Raw genomic sequence first — 19954 nt, forward strand, 5'->3', positions numbered from 1 at the left:
CACCCTTTTTGCAGCAATAACTACCAGATGCCTCCTGTAGCTACAGATCAGTCTGGCACATTGATCAGTACTAATGTTGGCCCATTCTCCTCTACAAACTGTTGTACGTTCAGATTCCTGGGATGTCTGGCATGAATCACTGTCTTTAGGTCATGCCACAGCATCTCAATGGGGTTCAAGTCTGGACTTAGACTTGGCCACTCCAGAACGTGTATTTCGTTCTTCTGAAACCATTCTGAAGTTGATTTACTTCTGTGCTATGGATCATTGTCTAGTTGCAGCATCCATCCTCTTTTTAGCTTCAACAGTCTGACAGATGGCCTCAGGTTTTCCTGCAAAACATCCTGATAAACTTTTGAATTCACTCTTCCATTCATGATTGCAAGTTATCCAGGCCCCGAGGTAGCAAAACAGCCCCAAATCATGATACTCCCTCTTCAATGCTTCACGGTGGGGATAAGGTGTTTATGTTGGTGAGCTGTTCCATTTTTCCTCCACACATGACGTTGTGTGTGACTCTCAAACAATTCAACTTTGGTTACATCAGTCCACAAAATATTTTTGCCAAAACTTCTCTGCAGTATCCAAGTGCCTTTTTGCAAACATTACACGAGCGACAATGTTTTTTTTTTTTTTTCTAGACAGCAGTGGCTTCCTCCGTGGAGTCCTCCCATGAACACTATTCTTCTCCATAGTTTTACATATAGTTGATGTGTGGACAGGGATATTGGACTGTGCCAGTGATTTCTGTAAGTCTTTAGCAGACACTCTAGGGTTGTTTTTTTTTTTTTTAACCCCTCTGAGTATTCTGCGCTGAACTCTTGGCGTCATCTTTGGTGGACGGCAACAGTGCCAAACTCTCTCCATTTTGTAGACAACTTCTCTGACTGTCGATTGATAAACATCCAGACTTTTAGAGATGGTTTTGTATCCTTTCCCAGCTTTGCACAAATTAACAATCCTTGATCGCAGGTCTTCAGACAGCTCTTTTGACCGAGCCATGATGACAATGCTTCCCATCAAGACGATTCTTACCAGGTGTGTGTTTTATAGTGGGCGGGGCAACTTTAAACCACTAATCAGTGATTGGGCACACACCTGACTTAAATTGTTTGGTAAAAAATGGTTTCAATTGCTCTTAAAGTCTCCTTAGGCACAGGGTCCACTTACTTATTTTTCCCACTTCTATCATTGTTTGCATGCTATCCTCATTAAAATATGAAAACCTAGAAATGTTTGGGTGGTTTTAGTTAAAGCAGTTTTTTTCATCTGTGTGATTTTGATAAAGATCAGATCACATTTGATAGTGATTTTATGCAGAAATGTGAGAAACTCCAAAAGGTTCAGATACTTTTTCATACCACTGGCCAGAACTTATTATAAATTGTGGATTTACACTCCCACAAAAATGAGAACTGGAACCTGATCAAAGTATACATGTAGGACCTTTAATTCATTTTTCTAAATATTGGTACAGCAAAAACAGAGTTTTGAGTATGGAATACGTAGTCAGAGAGGTCTAAAATTGTTTTGTTTTGCTGAAGCGGATGTCAGACAATCTGATGTCTTAATAAAATAAAAGATAAATAGTAAATAATAAAATAAAAATGAGAAATGACTACTTTTTTCACAAACCCATGATCAGGGGTGAAAGTGGGCCATAACGGTCAGCAACGCAGTTCCGGTATAAGATTCAGGGTACACAAGATTCCGGTACATGGTGCTTTGATTCCAAAAATATGACAGCAACTGTCAAAACGCTATGTAAACAAACAAAAAAATGCTAAGCTGCCACACATGCGTTTCATTTCCAAGAAGAAAACAATCCACCAACATCAGATTTACATACTCAAGTGTTAACCATAAGCATCATGAAGTGCTTGTATAGCGTAACCCGTTTTCAATGATATTTATTATTTATTTTATTCCACGGACGGCATGGAGGTTTCCCCAGCTGCTGCAGTTATCTGAGTCTGATGATGATGATGAGTCACGTCAATGTGCGAATGCACTCAGCAAAGAAAAACGCCTGGACTCATTTATCTGATCAGCAGAGATAGTTAGCTCCAATTGGTTCCTGGAACAGCAAAAAAAAAAAAAAAAAAAAAAAAAAAGTTGAATTGATGTGACAAAAAAGGGCAATGCAACCAAAAATGGATCAAATCTTTCAAAGCAGGTATAGAGTTAAGGAGGCGTATTTATCATATTTAGTTTTATTTGCTCTGATGGGGAAGTTCAGAACATCTTAGCTGTCATTGTGCACTTTGGATTTATATTTGTTCATTTATGTTAGGCTACTTATTCATTTCCTTATGATTAAAAACTTCAATGTTTGCGCAATCTTCAAAATATATTCTATTTCACTCTGTATAATACAAGTCATTTCTACTTATTTTTCTGAATGTATGTAACTTATATCTTTATTATTATTATAAAGAAAGCAAAAGTAAATGTTTACATCAGGGCTGTCAAAATTATCGCCTTAACAGGCGGTAATTAATTTTAAAAATTAATCACGTTAAAATATTTGATGGAATTAACGCACATGTCCCGCTCAAACAGATTAAAATGACAGCACAGTGCAATGCCCACTTGTTACTTGTGTTTTTTGGAGTTTTGTTGCCCTCTGCTGGCGCTTGGGTGCGGCTGATTTTATGGGTGAGCGTTGTGTAATTATTGACATCAACAATGGCGAGCGACTAGTTTATTTTTTGATTGAAAATTTTACAAATTTTATTAAAACGAAAATATAAGAGGAGTTTTAATACACATTTTTTATAACTTGTACTAAGATTTATCTTTTAAGAACTTCAAGGCTTTCTATCCATGGATCGCTTTAACAGAATGTTAATTATGTTAATGCCATCTTGTTGATTTATTGTTATAATAAACAAATACAGTACTTATGTACCGCATTTTGAATGTATATATCCATCTTGTGTCTTATATTTCCATTCCAACAATAATTTACTGAAAAATCTGGCATATTTTATAGATGGTTTGAATTGCAATTAATTACGATTAATTATTTTTAAGCCGTAATTAACTCGATTAAAAATTTTAATCGTTTGACAGCCCTAGTTTACATTAACTTTAATTTTAATATAATCCTATATTCTTAAGTAGTTAAAATTTAGATTTGACATTTAGTATGTGAGGAAATGAGGGAAAATAAATATTAGGAGGTGGAGGCTGGGGTTATTGCTGTTTTTGTTAACTTTTATTTTGCAAATCATTGAAAAAATACAATTTTGAATGAAAATCAGTTTCTGTATGTGTTATAGAAATAACTGCCAAAACAATGAATGAATGAACACAATTTCTGGCTCCATGGCGACCTTCACGTCGGGGAGTTCTAGCCACTTTTACCCCTGCCCATGATATATATCACAAATTTTCGAATTTTCATTGAGAAGTCTGAAACCACAAGATGGCGCTGCAAGACTGTTTATAACATCTTTGCAACGCTGAAAAGTAACACTCTTGTAATGAAGGCTACCCGTTCATATTCTCCATAATTGAATGACTCCTTCACATTCAGATGTTATTTTGAATGTAATAATCAATTATTCGTGAGAGTTGATGAAACAAAACCCGACTTTGATTGTTTAGCGCACATAAAAGCAACAAGTGGAGCAGTTCAAGCTAATAATCCTCCCAGTCAGTATCCATTAAGTGACTTCACACGCAATTTAACTGCAATAAAACATTGACAGCTTCTTTTTTTCCCCTTCAACCCACTTCATTAAAACGGTCGTTCCTTTGGAAAAAGACCCCCTACATTAATCCCTCTATACATTCTCCACTTTCCTTGACTTGGATGCTCACTCAATTTCAACTCAATTATGCATCCGCATGCAGCCAGGCTATACTGGGGATGGATGGAAAGTAACACGAGCATGGATGGAGAGAATGATAATAATGGTTTTCCATTTTACTGCTATTATTTGCTGTAAGATCACACCATATTCGCACAAGGTCATGCATTCTAATGCATTAATTGGCTTCCATTGACGGTGATGGGCGTCCCATCCATTTTAACTGGGAGAGTTGGCACTGACAGTGAATGATTGTTTATTGACTGTGTTAGACACTCGTCCCTGTCAAAATGGATTGGATGGCTATCGCCGTCAATAGCAGCCGATGAGTTAAATGATTTCCAGTACAGGAAGCTAACAATGGCTAATTTTGATGAGCTGATAAATCAGGTTTAGAATGGCCTAGCGTTAGCATACAGAGAGGTGTAACAAATTTTTTGGTGAGTCTGTTTTTTAAAATTTTTTCCTTTCTTAGCTTGATATGGGCCACGAAACGAGTACAAGTGTCTTACTGACGATTTCTGGTTTGTGTCATGCAATTGGGCAAATTCACCCCCCCCCCCCAAAAAAAAAGAACTGAATAAATAAAAGTTAAAAAATTTAGCTGTAAACGTGCAACACACATATGAACATACATATGAAAAGTATCTGAGCCTTTTGGAATTTCTCACATTTCTGCATAAAATCACCATCAAATGTGATCTGATCTTTGTCATAATCACACAGATGTAAAAACTGTGTCTGCTTTAACTAAAACCACCCAAACATTTGTAGGTTTTCATATTTTAATTAGGACAGCGTGCAAACAATGACAGAAGGGGGGAAATAAGTAAGTGAACCCACTGCCTAAGGAGACTTAAAGAGCAATTGAAACCAATTTTTAATCAATCAAATTTATTTATATAGCCCTTTACAAAACCCGAAAGGCCCTCAAAGTGCTTAACAACAAAACATGGCTCAAGATAAATAAAAGGCAGGAAAATATTAAATAAAACAATGAAACCGATAAAATCCAAAAACATTAAAAAAGCCCTTAAGCAAATAAAACCAGGCTATCCTAATCTTTGTAAAATGCGAGTCTGAAAAGGTGTGTTTTTAGTCGAGACTTAAAAAGACCTACATCCGTGGTGGTGCGGATTTCGGGGGGAAGGCTATTCCACAGCCTGGGGGCAGCAACCGCAAAGGATCGGTCTCCCCACTGTTTAAGTTTCGACCTCGGAACATCTAAAAGAAGCTGGCCGGTCAAGCGAAGAGTCCTGCCAGAGTTACGAAAAGTTAAAATTTCCGATTAATAAGATGGAGTCTGGCCATTAATAAAATTAAAAACAAACAGTAAAAGTCAATCAATTCTAAAATAGACTGGAAGCCAGCCAATTTTTAACAAACAATTTAAGCCAGGTGTGTGCCCAATCACCGATGAGTGGTTTAAAGCTACGCTGCAACGTTTCCCGGCGCTCCTTGGCCCAAAAGTATTTTTTGACCGTTTTTGAAATTTTGAAAAAATGCGTAACCACCCCCCCTTACAAAAAAGTAAAAAAAAGTGAAAAATGGACTTTTCCCAAAAGTCAACTTTTTGGCATATTTGGGTGGTGCCGAGAGTCCTGATGTGGTTTTGGAACGTTTCCCGGCACTCCTTGGCCCAAAAGTATTTTTTGACCGTTTTTGAAATTTTGAAAAAATGCGTAACCACCCCCCCTTACGAAAAAGTAAAAAAAAGTGAAAAATGGACTTTTCCCAAAAGTCAACTTTTTGGCATATTTGGGTGGTGCCGAGAGTCCTGATGTGGTTTTGGAACGTTTCCCGGCACTCCTTGGCCCAAAAGTATTTTTTGACCGTTTTTGAAATTTTGAAAAAATGCGTAACCACCCCCCCTTACGAAAAAGTCAAAAATGGACTTTTTCCAAAAGTCAACTTTTTTGGCACATTTGGGTGGTGCCGAGAGTCCTGATGTGGTTTTGGAACGTTTCCCGGCGCTCTTTGGCCCAAAAGTATTTTTTGACCGTTTTTGAAATTTTGAAAAAATGCGTAACCACCCCCCCTTACGAAAAAGTCAAAAATGGACTTTTCCCAAAAGTCAACTTTTTTGGCACATTTTGGTGGTGCAGAGAGTCCTGATGTGGTTTTGGAACGTTTCCCGGCGCTCCTTGGCTCAAAAGTATTTTTTGACCGTTTTTGAAATTTTGAAAAAATGCGTAACCACCCCCCCTTACAAAAAAGTCAAAAATGGACTTTTCCCAAAAGTCAACTTTTTTGGCATCTTTGGGTGGTGCCGAGAGTCCTGATGTGATTTTGGAACGTGTCCCGGCGCTCCTTGGCCCAAAAGTATTTTTTGACCGTTTTTGAAATTTTGAAAAAATGCGTAACCACCCCCCCTTACGAAAAAGTCAAAAATGGACTTTTTCCAAAAGTCAACGTTTTTGGCATCTTTGGGTGGTGCCGAGAGTCCTGATGTGATTTTGGAACGTTTCCCGGCGCTCCTTGGCCCAAAAGTATTTTTTGACCGTTTTTGAAATTTTGAAAAAATGCGTAACCACCCCCCCTTACGAAAAAGTCAAAAATGGACTTTTTCCAAAAGTCAACTTTTTTGGCACATTTGGGTGGTGCCGAGAGTCCTGATGTGGTTTTGGAACGTTTCCCGGCGCTCTTTGGCCCAAAAGTATTTTTTGACCGTTTTTGAAATTTTGAAAAAATGCGTAACCACCCCCCCTTACGAAAAAGTCGAAAAATGACTTTTTCCAAAAGTCAACTTTTTTGGCACATTTGGGTGGTGCCGAGAGTCCTGATGTGGTTTTGGAATGTTTCCCGGCGCTCTTTGGCCCATAAGTATTTTTTGACCGTTTATGAAATTTAAAAAAAAATGCGTAACCACCCCCCCTTACGAAAAAGTCAAAAATTGACTTTTACCAAAAGTCAACTTTTTTGGCATCTTTGGGTGGTGCCGAGAGTCCTGATGTGATTTTGGAACGTTTCCCGGCGCTCCTTGGCCCAAAAGTATTTTCTGACCGTTTTTGAAATTTTGAAAAAATGCGTAACCACCCCCCCTTACGAAAAAGTCAAAAATTGACTTTTTCCAAAAGTCAACTTTTTGGCACATTTGGGTGGTGCTGAGAGACCTGAAGTGGTTTTGGAACGTTTCCCGGCGCCCCTTGGCCCAAAAGTATTTTTTGACCGTTTTTGAAATTTTAAAAAAAAAATGCGTAACCACACCCCCTTACGAAAAAGTCAAAATTTGACTTTTACCCAAAGTCAACTTTTTTGGCACATTTGGGTGGTGCCGAGAGTCCTGATGTTGTTTTGGAACGTTTCCCGGCGCTCCTTGGCCCCAAAGTATTTTTTGAGCGTTTTTGAAATTTTGAAAAAATGCGTAACCACCCCCCCTTACGAAAAAGTCAAAAATGGACTTTTTCCAAAAGTAAACTTTTTTGGCATATTTGGGTGGTGCCGAGAGTCCTGATGTGGTTTTGAAAGGTTTCCCGGCGCTCCTTGGCCCAAAAGTATTTTTTGACCGTTTTTGAAATTTTGAAAAAATGCGTAACCACCCCCCCTTACGAAAAAGTCAAAAATTGACTTTTTCCAAAAGTCAACGTTTTTGGCATCTTGGGTGGTGCCGAGAGTCCTGATGTGATTTTGGAACGTTTCCCGGCGCTCCTTGGCCCAAAAGTATTTTTTGAACGTTTTTGAAATTTTGAAAAAATGCGTAACCACCCCCCCTTACGAAAAAGTCAAAAATGGACTTTTCCCAAAAGTCAACTTTTTTGGCACATTTGGGTGGTGCCGAGAGTCCTTATGTGGTTTTGAAAGGTTTCCCAGCGCTCCTTGGCCCAAAAGTATTTTTTGACCGTTTTTGAAATTTCGAAAAAATGCGTAACCACCCCCCCTTACGAAAAAGTCAAAAATGGACTTTTTCCAAAAGTCAACTTTTTTGGCACATTTTGGTGGTGCAGAGAGTCCTGATGTGGTTTTGGAACGTTTCCCGGCGCTCCTGGGCTCAAAAGTATTTTTTGACCGTTTTTGAAATTTTGATAAAATGCGTAACCACCCCCCCTTACGAAAAAGTCAAAAATGGACTTTTCCCAAAAGTCAACTTTTTTGGCATCTTTGGGTGGTGCCGAGAGTCCTGATGTGATTTTGGAACGTGTCCCGGCGCTCCTTGGCCCAAAAGTATTTTTTGACCGTTTTTGAAATTTTGAAAAAATGCGTAACCACCCCCCCTTACGAAAAAGTCAAAAATGGACTTTTCCCAAAAGTCAACTTTTTTGGCACATTTTGGTGGTGCAGAGAGTCCTGATGTGGTTTTGGAACGTTTCCCGGCGCTCCTTGGCTCAAAAGTATTTTTTGACCGTTTTTGAAATTTTGAAAAAATGCGTAACCACCCCCCCTTACGAAAAAGTCAAAAATGGACTTTTTGCAAAAGTCAGCGTTTTTGGCATCTTTGGGTGGTGCCGAGAGTCCTGATGTGATTTTGGAACGTTTCCCGGCTCTCCTTGGCCCATAAGTATTTTTTGACAGTTTTTGAAAAAAAAAAAAAAAAACGCGTAACCACCCCCCCTTACGAAAAAGTCAAAAATGGACTTTTTCCAAAAGTCAACTTTTTTGGCACATTTTGGTGGTGCCGAGAGTCCTGATGTGGTTTTGGAACGTTTCACGGCGCTCTTTGGCCCAAAAGTATTTTTTGACCGTTTTTGAAATTTTGAAAAAAATGCGTAACCACCCCCCCTTACGAAAATGTCAAAAATTGACTTTTTCCAAAAGTCAACTTTTTTGGCATCTTTGGGTGATGCCGAGAGTCCTGATTTGGTTTTGGAACGTTTCCCGGCGCTCCTTGCCCCAAAAGTATATTTTGACCGTTTTTGAAATTTTGAAAAAATGCGTAACCACCCCCCCTTACGAAAAAGTCAAAAATTGACTTTTTCCAAAAGTCAACTTTTTTGGCACATTTGGGTGGTGCCGAGAGTCCTGATGTGGTTTTGGAACGTTTCCCGGCGCTCCTTGGCCCAAAAGTATTTTTTGACCGTTTTTGAAATTTTGAAAAAATGCGTAACCACCCCCCCTTACGAAAAAGTCAAAAATTGACTTTTTCCAAAAGTCAAATTTTTGGCACATTTGGATGGTGCCGAGAGTCCTGATGTGGTTTTGGAACGTTTCCCGGCGCTCCTTGGCCCAAAAGTATTTTTTGACCGTTTTTGAAATTTTGAAAAAATGCGTAACCACCCCCCCTTACGAAAAAGTCAAAAATTGACTTTTTCCAAAAGTCATCGTTTTTGGCATCTATGGGTGGTGCCGAGAGTGCTGATGTGGTTTTGGAACGTTTCCCGGCGCTCCTTGCCCCAAAAGTATATTTTGACCGTTTTTGAAATTTTGAAAAAATGCGTAACCACCCCCCCTTACGAAAAAGTCAAAAATTGACTTTTTCCAAAAGTCAACTTTTTGGGCACATTTGGGTGGTGCAGAGAGTCCTGATGTGGTTTTGGAACGTTTCCCGGCGCTCCTTGGCCCAAAAGTATTTTATGACCGTTTTTGAAATTTTGAAAAAATGCGTAACCACCCCTCCTTACGAAAAAGTCAAAAATTGACTTTTTCCATAAGTCAACTTTTTGGCACATTTTGGTGGTGCCGAGAGTCCTGATGTGGTTTTGGAACGTTTCCCGGCGCTCCTTGGCCCAAAAGTACTTTTTGACCGTTTTGGAAATTTAAAAAAAAATCGGTAACCACTACCCCTTACGAAAAAGTCAAAACTTGACTTTTCCAAAAAGTCAACTTTTTTGCATATTTGGGTGGTGCCGAGAGTCCTGATGTGGTTTTGAAACGTTTCCCGGCGCTCTTTGGCCCCAAAGTATTTTTTGACAGTTTTTGAAATTTTGAAAAAATGCGTAACCACCCCCCCTTACGAAAAAGTCAAAAATGGACTTTTCCCAAAAGTCAACTTTTTTGGCACATTTGGGTGGTGCCGAGAGTCCTGATGTGGTTTTGAAAGGTTTCCCGGCGCTCCTTGGCCCAAAAGTATTTTTTGACCGTTTTTGAAATTTTGAAAAAATTCGTAACCACCCCCCCTTACGAAAAAGTAAAAAATTGACTTTTTCCAAAAGTCAACGTTTTTGGCATCTTTGGGTGATGCCGAGAGTCCTGATTTGGTTTTGGAACGTTTCCCGGCGCTCCTTGCCCCAAAAGTATATTTTGACCGTTTTTGAAATTTTGAAAAAATGCGTAACCACCCCCCCTTACGAAAAAGTCAAAAATGGACTTTTTGCAAAAGTCAACGTTTTTGGCATCTTTGGGTGGTGCCGAGAGTCCTGATGTGGTTTTGAAACGTTTCCCGGCGCTCCTTGGCCCAAAAGTATTTTTTGACCGTTTTTGAAATTTCGAAAAAATGCGTAACCACCCCCCCTTACGAAAAAGTCAAAAATTGACTTTTTCCAAAAGTCAACTTTTTGGCACATTTGGGTGGTGCCGAGAGACCTGAAGTGGTTTTGGAACGTTTCCCGGCGCCCCTTGGCCCCAAAGTGTTTTTTGACCGTTTTTGAAATTAAAAAAAAAATGCGTAACCACACCCCCTTACGAAAAAGTCAAAATTTGACTTTTAACCAAAGTCAACTTTTTTGGCACATTTGGGTGGTGCCGAGAGTCCTGATGTGGTTTTGGAACGTTTCCCTGCGCTCTTTGGCCCAAAAGTATTTTTTGACCGTTTTTGAAATTTTGAAAAAATGCGTAACCACCCCCCCTTACGAAAAAGTCAAAAATTGACTTTTTCCAAAAGTCAAATTTTTGGCACATTTGGGTGGTGCCGAGAGTCCTGATGTGGTTTTGGAACGTTTCCCGGCGCTCCTTGGCCCAAAAGTATTTTTTGACCGTTTTTGAAATTTTGAAAAAATGCGTAACCACCCCCCCTTACGAAAAAGTCAAAAATTGACTTTTTCCAAAAGTCAACGTTTTTGGCATCTATGGGTGGTGCCGAGAGTGCTGATGTGGTTTTGGAACGTTTCCCGGCGCTCCTTGGCCCAAAAGTATTTTTTGACCGTTTTTGAAATTTTGAAAAAATGCATAACCACCCCCCCTTACGAAAAAGTCGAAAAATGACTTTTTCCAAAAGTCAACTTTTTTGGCACATTTGGGTGGTGCCGAGAGTCCTGATGTGGTTTTGGAAAGTTTCCCGGCGCTCTTTGGCCCAAAAGTATTTTTTGACCGTTTTTGAAATTTTGAAAAAATGCGTAACCACGCCCCCTTACGAAAAAGTCAAAAATGGACTTTTTCCAAAAGTAAACTTTTTTGGCATATTTGGGTGGTGCCGAGAGTCCTGATGTGATTTTGGAACGTTTCCCGGCGCTCCTTGGCCCAAAAGTATTTTTTGACCGTTTTTGAAATTTCGAAAAAATGCGTAACCACCCCCCCTTACGAAAAAGTCAAAAATTGACTTTTTCCAAAAGTCAACTTTTTGGCACATTTGGGTGGTGCCGAGAGACCTGAAGTGGTTTTGGAACGTTTCCCGGCGCCCCTTGGCCCAAAAGTGTTTTTTGACCGTTTTTGAAATTTAAAAAAAAATGCGTAACCACACCCCCTTACGAAAAAGTCAAAATTTGACTTTTAACCAAAGTCAACTTTTTTGGCACATTTGGGTGGTGCCGAGAGTCCTGATGTGGTTTTGGAACGTTTCCCTGCGCTCTTTGGCCCAAAAGTATTTTTTGACCGTTTTTGAAATTTTGAAAAAATGCGTAACCACCCCCCCTTACGAAAAAGTCAAAAATTGACTTTTTCCAAAAGTCAAATTTTTGGCACATTTGGGTGGTGCCGAGAGTCCTGATGTGGTTTTGGAACGTTTCCCGGCGCTCCTTGGCCCAAAAGTATTTTTTGACCGTTTTTGAAATTTTGAAAAAATGCGTAACCACCCCCCCTTACGAAAAAGTCAAAAATTGACTTTTTCCAAAAGTCAACGTTTTTGGCATCTATGGGTGGTGCCGAGAGTGCTGATGTGGTTTTGGAACGTTTCCCGGCGCTCCTTGGCCCAAAAGTATTTTTTGACCGTTTTTGAAATTTTGAAAAAATGCATAACCACCCCCCCTTACGAAAAAGTCGAAAAATGACTTTTTCCAAAAGTCAACTTTTTTGGCACATTTGGGTGGTGCCGAGAGTCCTGATGTGGTTTTGGAAAGTTTCCCGGCGCTCTTTGGCCCAAAAGTATTTTTTGACCGTTTTTGAAATTTTGAAAAAATGCGTAACCACGCCCCCTTACGAAAAAGTCAAAAATGGACTTTTTCCAAAAGTAAACTTTTTTGGCATATTTGGGTGGTGCCGAGAGTCCTGATGTGATTTTGGAACGTTTCCCGGCGCTCCTTGGCCCAAAAGTATTTTTTGACCGTTTTTGAAATTTTGAAAAAATGCGTAACCACCCCCCCTTACGAAAAAGTCAAAAATGGACTTTTCCCAAAAGTCAACTTTTTTGGCACATTTGGGTGGTGCCGAGAGTCCTTATGTGGTTTTGAAAGGTTTCCCGGCGCTCCTTGGCCCAAAAGTATTTTTTGACCGTTTTTGAAATTTCGAAAAAATGCGTAACCACCCCCCCTTACGAAAAAGTCAAAAATGGACTTTTTCCAAAAGTCATCGTTTTTGGCATCTTTGGGTGGTGCCGAGAGTCCTGATGTGATTTTGGAACGTGTCCCGGCGCTCCTTGGCCCAAAAGTATTTTTTGACCGTTTTTGAAATTTTGAAAAAATGCGTAACCACCCCCCCTTACGAAAAAGTCAAAAATTGACTTTTTCCAAAAGTCAACGTTTTTGGCATCTTGGGAGGTGCCGAGAGTCCTGATGTGGTTTTGGAACGTTTCCCGGCGCTCCTTGGCTCAAAAGTATTTTTTGACCGTTTTTGAAATTTTGAAAAAATGCGTAACCACCCCCCCTTACGAAAAAGTCAAAAATTGACTTTTTGCAAAAATCAACGTTTTTGGCATCTTTGGGTGGTGCCGAGAGTCCTGATGTGATTTTGGAACGTTTCCCGGCGCTCCTTGGCCCATAAGTATTTTTTGACAGTTTTTGAAAAAAAAAAAAAAAACGCGTAACCACCCCCCCTTACGAAAAAGTCAAAAATGGACTTTTTCCAAAAGTCAACTTTTTGGCACATTTGGGTGGTGCCGAGAGACCTGAAGTGGTTTTGGAACGTTTCCCGGCGCCCCTTGGCCCAAAAGTATTTTTTGACCGTTTTTGAAATTTTGAAAAAATGCGTAACCACCCCCCCTTACGAAAAAGTCAAAAATGGACTTTTTGCAAAAGTCAACGTTTTTGGCATCTTTGGGTGGTGCCGAGAGTCCTGATGTGGTTTTGAAACGTTTCCCGGCGCTCCTTGGCCCAAAAGTATTTTTTGACCGTTTTTGAAATTTCGAAAAAATGCGTAACCACCCCCCCTTACGAAAAAGTCAAAAATTGACTTTTTCCAAAAGTCAACTTTTTGGCACATTTGGGTGGTGCCGAGAGACCTGAAGTGGTTTTGGAACGTTTCCCGGCGCCCCTTGGCCCAAAAGTGTTTTTTGACCGTTTTTGAAATTAAAAAAAAAATGCGTAACCACACCCCCTTACGAAAAAGTCAAAATTTGATTTTTAACCAAAGTCAACTTTTTTGGCACATTTGGGTGGTGCCGAGAGTCCTGATGTGGTTTTGGAACGTTTCCCGGCGCTCCTTGGCCCAAAAGTATTTTTTGACCGTTTTTGAAATTTTGAAAAAATGCGTAACCACCCCCCCTTACGAAAAAGTCAAAAATTGACTTTTTCCAAAAGTCAACGTTTTTGGCATCTATGGGTGGTGCCGAGAGTGCTGATGTGGTTTTGGAACGTTTCCCGGCGCTCCTTGGCCCAAAAGTATTTTTTGACCGTTTTTGAAATTTTGAAAAAATGCGTAACCACCCGCCCTTACGAAAAAGTCGAAAAATGACTTTTTCCAAAAGTCAACTTTTTTGGCACATTTGGGTGGTGCCGAGAGTCCTGATGTGGTTTTGGAAAGTTTCCCGGCGCTCTTTGGCCCAAAAGTATTTTTTGATCATTTTTGAAATTTAAAAAAAATGCGTAACCACGCCCCCTTACGAAAAAGTCAAAAATGGACTTTTTCCAAAAGTAAACTTTTTTGGCATATTTGGGTGGTGCCGAGAGTCCTGATGTGATTTTGGAACGTTTCCCGGCGCTCCTTGGCCCAAAAGTATTTTTTGACCGTTTTTGAAATTTTGAAAAAATGCGTAACCACCCCCCCTTACGAAAAAGTCAAAAATGGACTTTTCCCAAAAGTCAACTTTTTTGGCACATTTTGGTGGTGCAGAGAGTCCTGATGTGGTTTTAGAACGTTTCCCGGCGCTCCTGGGCTCAAAAGTATTTTTTGACCGTTTTTGAAATTTTGATAAAATGCGTAACCACCCCCCCTTACGAAAAAGTCAAAAATGGACTTTTCCCAAAAGTCAACTTTTTTGGCATCTTTGGGTGGTGCCGAGAGTCCTGATGTGATTTTGGAACGTGTCCCGGCGCTCCTTGGCCCAAAAGTATTTTTTGACCGTTTTTGAAATTTTGAAAAAATGCGTAACCACCCCCCTTACGAAAAAGTCAAAAATTGACTTTTTCCAAAAGTCAACGTTTTTGGCATCTTGGGAGGTGCCGAGAGTCCTGATGTGGTTTTGGAACGTTTCCCGGCGCTCCTTGGCTCAAAAGTATTTTTTGACCGTTTTTGAAATTTTGAAAAAATGCGTAACCACCCCCCTTACGAAAAAGTCAAAAATTGACTTTTTGCAAAAATCAACGTTTTTGGCATCTTTGGGTGGTGCCGAGAGTCCTGATGTGATTTTGGAACGTTTCCCGGCGCTCCTTGACCCATAAGTATTTTTTGACAGTTTTTGGAAAAAAAAAAAAAAACGTGTAACCACCCCCCCTTACGAAAAAGTCAAAAATGGACTTTTTCCAAAAGTCAACTTTTTTGGCACATTTGGGTGGTGCCGAGAGTCCTGATGTGGTTTTGGAACGTTTCCCGGCGCTCTTTGGCCCAAAAGTATTTTTTGACCGTTTTTGAAATTTTGAAAAAATGCGTAACCACCCCCCCTTACGAAAAAGTCAAAACTTGACTTTTCCCAAAAGTCAACTTTTTGGCATATTTGGGTGGTGCCGAGAGTCCTGATGTGGTTTTGAAACGTTTCCCGGCGCTCTTTGGCCCCAAAGTATTTTTTGACAGTTTTTGAAATTTTGAAAAAATGCGTAACCACCCCCCCTTACGAAAAAGTCAAAAATGGACTTTTCCCAAAAGTCAACTTTTTTGGCACATTTGGGTGGTGCCGAGAGTCCTGATGTGGTTTTGAAAGGTTTCCCGGCGCTCCTTGGCCCAAAAGTATTTTTTGACCGTTTTTGAAATTTTGAAAAAATTCGTAACCACCCCCCCTTACGAAAAAGTAAAAAATTGACTTTTTCCAAAAGTCAACGTTTTTGGCATCTTTGGGTGATGCCGAGAGTCCTGATTTGGTTTTGGAACGTTTCCCGGCGCTCCTTGCCCCAAAAGTATATTTTGACCGTTTTTGAAATTTTGAAAAAATGCGTAACCACCCCCCCTTACGAAAAAGTCAAAAATGGACTTTTTGCAAAAGTCAACGTTTTTGGCATCTTTGGGTGGTGCCGAGAGTCCTGATGTGGTTTTGAAACGTTTCCCGGCGCTCCTTGGCCCAAAAGTATTTTTTGACCGTTTTTGAAATTTCGAAAAAATGCGTAACCACCCCCCCTTACGAAAAAGTCAAAAATTGACTTTTTCCAAAAGTCAACTTTTTGGCACATTTGGGTGGTGCCGAGAGACCTGAAGTGGTTTTGGAACGTTTCCCGGCGCCCCTTGGCCCAAAAGTGTTTTTTGACCGTTTTTGAAATTTAAAAAAAAATGCGTAACCACACCCCCTTACGAAAAAGTCAAAATTTGACTTTTAACCAAAGTCAACTTTTTTGGCACATTTGGGTGGTGCCGAGAGTCCTGATGTGGTTTTGGAACGTTTCCCTGCGCTCTTTGGCCCAAAAGTATTTTTTGACCGTTTTTGAAATTTTGAAAAAATGCGTAACCACCCCCCCTTACGAAAAAGTCAAAAATTGACTTTTTCCAAAAGTCAAATTTTTGGCACATTTGGGTGGTGCCGAGAGTCCTGATGTGGTTTTGGAACGTTTCCCGGCGCTCCTTGGCCCAAAAGTATTTTTTGACCGTTTTTGAAATTTTGAAAAAATGCGTAACCACCCCCCCTTACGAAAAAGTCAAAAATTGACTTTTTCCAAAAGTCAACGTTTTTGGCATCTATGGGTGGTGCCGAGAGTGCTGATGTGGTTTTGGAACGTTTCCCGGCGCTCCTTGGCCCAAAAGTATTTTTTGACCGTTTTTGAAATTTTGAAAAAATGCATAACCACCCCCCCTTACGAAAAAGTCGAAAAATGACTTTTTCCAAAAGTCAACTTTTTTGGCACATTTGGGTGGTGCCGAGAGTCCTGATGTGGTTTAGGAAAGTTTCCCGGCGCTCTTTGGCCCAAAAGTATTTTTTGACCGTTTTTGAAATTTTGAAAAAATGCGTAACCACGCCCCCTTACGAAAAAGTCAAAAATGGACTTTTTCCAAAAGTAAACTTTTTTGGCATATTTGGGTGGTGCCGAGAGTCCTGATGTGATTTTGGAACGTTTCCCGGCGCTCCTTGGCCCAAAAGTATTTTTTGACCGTTTTTGAAATTTTGAAAAAATGCGTAACCACCCCCCCTTACGAAAAAGTCAAAAATGGACTTTTCCCAAAAGTCAACTTTTTTGGCACATTTGGGTGGTGCCGAGAGTCCTTATGTGGTTTTGAAAGGTTTCCCGGCGCTCCTTGGCCCAAAAGTATTTTTTGACCGTTTTTGAAATTTCGAAAAAATGCGTAACCACCCCCCCTTACGAAAAAGTCAAAAATGGACTTTTTCCAAAAGTCATCGTTTTTGGCATCTTTGGGTGGTGCCGAGAGTCCTGATGTGATTTTGGAACGTGTCCCGGCGCTCCTTGGCCCAAAAGTATTTTTTGACCGTTTTTGAAATTTTGAAAAAATGCGTAACCACCCCCCCTTACGAAAAAGTCAAAAATTGACTTTTTCCAAAAGTCAACGTTTTTGGCATCTTGGGAGGTGCCGAGAGTCCTGATGTGGTTTTGGAACGTTTCCCGGCGCTCCTTGGCTCAAAAGTATTTTTTGACCGTTTTTGAAATTTTGAAAAAATGCGTAACCACCCCCCCTTACGAAAAAGTCAAAAATTGACTTTTTGCAAAAATCAACGTTTTTGGCATCTTTGGGTGGTGCCGAGAGTCCTGATGTGATTTTGGAACGTTTCCCGGCGCTCCTTGGCCCATAAGTATTTTTTGACAGTTTTTGAAAAAAAAAAAAAAAACCGCGTAACCACCCCCCCTTACGAAAAAGTCAAAAATGGACTTTTTCCAAAAGTCAACTTTTTGGCACATTTGGGTGGTGCCGAGAGACCTGAAGTGGTTTTGGAACGTTTCCCGGCGCCCCTTGGCCCAAAAGTATTTTTTGACCGTTTTTGAAATTTTGAAAAAATGCGTAACCACCCCCCCTTACGAAAAAGTCAAAAATGGACTTTTTGCAAAAGTCAACGTTTTTGGCATCTTTGGGTGGTGCCGAGAGTCCTGATGTGGTTTTGAAACGTTTCCCGGCGCTCCTTGGCCCAAAAGTATTTTTTGACCGTTTTTGAAATTTCGAAAAAATGCGTAACCACCCCCCCTTACGAAAAAGTCAAAAATTGACTTTTTCCAAAAGTCAACTTTTTGGCACATTTGGGTGGTGCCGAGAGACCTGAAATGGTTTTGGAACGTTTCCCGGCGCCCCTTGGCCCAAAAGTGTTTTTTGACCGTTTTTGAAATTAAAAAAAAAATGCGTAACCACACCCCCTTACGAAAAAGTCAAAATTTGATTTTTAACCAAAGTCAACTTTTTTGGCACATTTGGGTGGTGCCGAGAGTCCTGATGTGGTTTTGGAACGTTTCCCGGCGCTCCTTGGCCCAAAAGTATTTTTTGACCGTTTTTGAAATTTTGAAAAAATGCGTAACCACCCCCCCTTACGAAAAAGTCAAAAATTGACTTTTTCCAAAAGTCAACGTTTTTGGCATCTATGGGTGGTGCCGAGAGTGCTGATGTGGTTTTGGAAAGTTTCCCGGCGCTCTTTGGCCCAAAAGTATTTTTTGATCATTTTTGAAATTTTGAAAAAATGCGTAACCACCCCCCCTTACGAAAAAGTCAAAAATTGACTTTTTCCAAAAGTCAACTTTTTTGGCACATTTGGGTGGTGCCGAGAGTCCTGATGTGGTTTTGGAAAGTTTCCCGGCGCTCTTTGGCCCAAAAGTATTTTTTGATCATTTTTGAAATTTTAAAAAAATGCGTAACCACGCCCCCTTACGAAAAAGTCAAAAATGGACTTTTTCCAAAAGTAAACTTTTTTGGCATATTTGGGTGGTGCCGAGAGTCCTGATGTGATTTTGGAACGTTTCCCGGCGCTCCTTGGCCCAAAAGTATTTTTTGACCGTTTTTGAAATTTTGAAAAAATGCGTAACCACCCCCCCTTACGAAAAAGTCAAAAATGGACTTTTCCCAAAAGTCAACTTTTTTGGCACATTTTGGTGGTGCAGAGAGTCCTGATGTGGTTTTAGAACGTTTCCCGGCGCTCCTGGGCTCAAAAGTATTTTTTGACCGTTTTTGAAATTTTGATAAAATGCGTAACCACCCCCCCTTACGAAAAAGTCAAAAATGGACTTTTCCCAAAAGTCAACTTTTTTGGCATCTTTGGGTGGTGCCGAGAGTCCTGATGTGATTTTGGAACGTGTCCCGGCGCTCCTTGGCCCAAAAGTATTTTTTGACCGTTTTTGAAATTTTGAAAAAATGCGTAACCACCCCCCCTTACGAAAAAGTCAAAAATTGACTTTTTCCAAAAGTCAACGTTTTTGGCATCTTGGGAGGTGCCGAGAGTCCTGATGTGGTTTTGGAACGTTTCCCGGCGCTCCTTGGCTCAAAAGTATTTTTTGACCGTTTTTGAAATTTTGAAAAAATGCGTAACCACCCCCCTTACGAAAAAGTCAAAAATTGACTTTTTGCAAAAATCAACGTTTTTGGCATCTTTGGGTGGTGCCGAGAGTCCTGATGTGATTTTGGAACGTTTCCCGGCGCTCCTTGACCCATAAGTATTTTTTGACAGTTTTTGAAAAAAAAAAAAAAAACGTGTAACCACCCCCCCTTACGAAAAAGTCAAAAATGGACTTTTTCCAAAAGTCAACTTTTTTGGCACATTTGGGTGGTGCCGAGAGTCCTGATGTGGTTTTGGAACGTTTCCCGGCGCTCTTTGGCCCAAAAGTATTTTTTGACCGTTTTTGAAATTTTGAAAAAATGCGTAACCACCCCCCCTTACGAAAAAGTCAAAAATTGACTTTTTCCAAAAGTCAACTTTTTGGCACATTTGGGTGGTGCCGAGAGACCTGAAGTGGTTTTGGAACGTTTCCCGGCGCCCCTTGGCCCAAAAGTGTTTTTTGACCGTTTTTGAAATTTTGAAAAAATGCGTAACCACCCCCCCTTACGAAAAAGTCAAAAATTGACTTTTTCCAAAAGTCAAATTTTTGGTCACATTTGGGTGGCGCCGAGAGTCCTGATGTGGTTTTGGAACGTTTCCCTGCGCTCTTTGGCCCAAAAGTATTTTTTGACCGTTTTTGAAATTTTGAAAAAATGCGTAACCACCCCCCCTTACGAAAAAGTCAAAAATTGACTTTTTCCAAAAGTCAACTTTTTGGCACATTTGGGTGGTGCCGAGAGTCCTGATGTGGTTTTGGAACGTTTCCCGGCGCTCCTTGGCCCAAAAGTATTTTTTGACCGTTTTTGAAATTTTGAAAAAATGCGTAACCACCCCCCCTTACGAAAAAGTCAAAAATTGACTTTTTCCAAAAGTCAACGTATTTGGCATCTATGGGTGGTGCCGAGAGTGCTGATGTGGTTTTGGAACGTTTCCCGGCGCTCCTTGGCCCAAAAGTATTTTTTGACCGTTTTTGAAATTTTGAAAAAATGCGTAACCACCCCCCCTTACAAAAAAGTAAAAAATGGACTTTTCCCAAAAGTCAACTTTTTTGGCACATTTGGGTGGTGCCGAGAGT

The sequence above is a fragment of the Corythoichthys intestinalis genome, chromosome 4 (genome assembly GCF_030265065.1).
Source record: "Corythoichthys intestinalis isolate RoL2023-P3 chromosome 4, ASM3026506v1, whole genome shotgun sequence".
NCBI classification, from domain to species: Eukaryota; Metazoa; Chordata; class Actinopteri; order Syngnathiformes; family Syngnathidae; genus Corythoichthys; species Corythoichthys intestinalis.